This window comes from Myotis brandtii, unplaced genomic scaffold (assembly GCF_000412655.1).
Source record: "Myotis brandtii unplaced genomic scaffold, ASM41265v1 scaffold13, whole genome shotgun sequence".
NCBI classification, from domain to species: Eukaryota; Metazoa; Chordata; class Mammalia; order Chiroptera; family Vespertilionidae; genus Myotis; species Myotis brandtii.
Genome location: NW_005354595.1, coordinates 1,689,039 through 1,692,324, shown reverse-complemented (window position 1 = coordinate 1,692,324; position 3,286 = coordinate 1,689,039).

Here is a 3,286-nt window from a genome sequence, read left to right as displayed (position 1 = left end):
CACCCCAATTCTAGGTGTCCGTTTCTGGTATTGGGTCAGGTAAAGCTAGACTGTCAACAAAGAGCCCCAATAATTAATTCAGTGGTTGAAAGAAGATAGAGGTTTATTTCTCACGTTACAGTCCACAGGGAGCATTCGAGGTCTGGGGACAGGCTTGTTTTAAGCAGCACTTCAGAGGCTCAAACTTTTTCCACCCTGTTCCTCCATCCTCCCCCCGCCCCCCCAGGACCTGCTGTCATGGTCCAACCCTAGGACACGGGAAGACGCAGTAAAGCCGTGTGCTGGAATAATAGTGATAGGTGTGCCCCTTCCCTGCATCTTCGCTGGACCTTCAGGAGCTGTGACTTCCTGATTTGATGGAAGCAGACAGCAGACTGGCTTCTAGAGATTGGGAAACAGTAATTCTGGGATTTCCACTGCTATCCCGAAAGCCGGCAAGGGGACAACTGTAAGCCCGAAGGAATAAGCTGTTAAAACCTTCATTGAGGTTGCGCGTTCTCCCTCATCACACAGTCCACGTCGACTTTGTCCCTTCCCATAGTTATAACAGCACAAACTGTGGGAAGAGGAATAGTTGGCAGGACAGAGGAGAGGAACACAGGACCGCCCACCGGCCCTGAAAGGCCTCCAGATCAAGCAGGATGCCGACTGCGTCTTAACACAAAGGATGACGCATGCCTCCTTGTGCAATGCCAAGAGCCCTCCCGCTCCTGCATGCCAGTCCTACACAGCAAGGGAGCGGTGTCGGCATGCTTCACAAGGACTCCTGCGGGGGCTTATGGGAGCAGTGTTGACATACTTAGCAAGGACTCATGGGGAGGCTTAGCCTGGACTGGGACATCACGAGGACAACCACTCACAGATACAAATACGTTGACTGTTCAAATGTCCCTCGGTCATGTTATCTCTCACTCCAGTGTAGCGGAGCGCCTTTCAGAGCCTCTCAGGGTCATGCAGCTGCTTGCACTTGTGCAAGTTTCTCTGACCCTGAGTTGTAAGCCATACAGATTGACCCGAAGAAGGTTCTGGTGGCCGCCCGATATCTTTGCCAGGTTGTTTAGTCTGGGTTCATCTCCATTAGTTTTGAGTGACCTCATGCTTATCTCTCAAGGTGCCAGAGGATGGCCGTGACCCTTAGCTAACACTCTATCTGTATACACTGAGTGGCCAGATTATTATGACCACCTGACGCTTGTAGGCAAATTAGCTATAATTTCGCCCTGAAGTTGCTAGAGGGCCAGACCATTATAAACGTCTGAATAGCACAACATACCTAAGTATCGTTGCTGATCAAGTTCATCCTATCATGTTGATGGCGTATCCCAATGGAGATGGCTTCTTCCAACAAGACAATGCACCATGCCACAGTGCTCGTATTGTGCAGGAGTGGTTTCAAGATTATGAGGGAAACTTTCCCTTGCTTAGGTGGCCCCCACAATCACCAGATCTCAATCCAATTGAGCATTTGTGGAACGAAGTTAAAAGCCATCAGGCAGCTGGTTCCACAACCATCAAATCTCACAGAACTGGACAGTGCTATTCATCAGGCATGGTGTCAGATTTCTCGCATCACCTTTCAACATCTCGTGGAGTCAATGCCAAGAAGAATCACTGCAGTATTGAAGGCAAAAGGTGGCCCAACGAAGTACTGATGGGGTGGTCATAAGAATCTGGCCACTCAGTGTATATATATAAAAGGGTAAGTGTCCATCTGTTCTATTGACTGGTTATGATGCACCACACTGACCACCAGGGGGAGACACTCAATGCAGGAGCTGCCATGACACACACTGGCCATTTAAAATGAAACGGCACCACAGACTTGGAGCAGACAAACCAACACTCAGCTTCCCCCAAGTGGGACACAGGCCCTGCCACCACCCCAGAGTGATACCCCACCAAATCGCAGCCAACACTGCCAAGACCCCATGGTGCAAAATGCGGCCCACAGCCCAGCCTGGAAACGGTGGCTGTGGGTGCTGGGTAATGACGTCACATAGCAACACCCAGCTTCCTCTCCCTAGTAACTCATTTCCTTGGAGTTTCTTCAGCCCAGGAACACAACTTGCTTTATAGCCAGGTGCAAACATTTTACAGTTTAACCAAATGTCTGTGAAGCATTTTCCCATGCCTCATCTCATTTGATCCTCACAGAAGTCCTGGAGTAGATAGATAGGAGACTCAGTGGAATCCTATTTTCTTTTCATTAGCAAGACGCGAATAGTGATGTTAAAATATTTCTTCTAATTAATTTCCTTTCAATGTGCACAAATCCATGCACCGGGATACTAGTAATGTATTTAACTAAAGATAAATGATGTTCTTTAGTCGTGAGTTTATGAGTTGTTTCAGGAGGGACATGCTGGCCTGCCAGAGATGGTTAGAAGTAATAACTGAGTTTATGAAATGCATCTGGTCTTAGTGGAGCCTGGAGGGGGAGTGGCATTGAAGGTTGGCCCTGTGGCCGGAACATGCCAAGGGACCAGCTCAATGTAAGCATCCCCCAGCACAGGGAGACTTTGGGCTTCCAGTGCTCAGGGGCTTGTTGAAGGCTACTAAGCAAACTTGTTAAAATGGCATAGTCTCTCCTAAATTAGGGAGCAGTTCGCCATGTCTCCATGCAAGTGCTTGGGACACTAATGGGGATGTTTTTGGCTTAAAAAAAATCTACAAGAGCCCGGCCAGCGTGACTCAGTGGTTGAGTGCTCAAGAGGTCACAGTTTGATTCTCGGTCAGGGCACATGCCCCGGGGTTGCAGGCTCCATCCCCAGTGATTGCGGGGGTGGGGTGGGGGGGTGCAGGAGGCAGCTGATCAGTGATTTTCTCTCATCATTGATAATTCACTCTCTTCCTCTCCCTTCCTCTCTGAAATCAATATATATATTTAAAAGTCTCCAAGAAGAGATCTACCAAGTGTGCCCCATTCATAGTGATCACACATGAAGGCAGGGGACAGCCTATATCATGACCAGGGCGCCTGCCTCTGAATCCCCTGGGTGACTTGCTAGAACCGATTGCCGGGCCTCGCTGTCAGAGTCTCCGAGTCGGTAGGTCTGGGTGTGGACAGAGAACTTTCATCTCTGACATGTTCCCAGGTGACGCTGATGCTGCTGAACACACTTTGAGAACCACTGAGCTGGACTATCGGGGTGGATTTATCCATGAACAAAGGGGAGCTAAAAGGATGAATAATACATAGGGGGCTATCATCTTTCTGGGTGGAAATGGTCCAAGGCCAAGAAATGAAGGGGAAGGTTCAGTCCCTTGAACATGGCTTCTAGGAAGC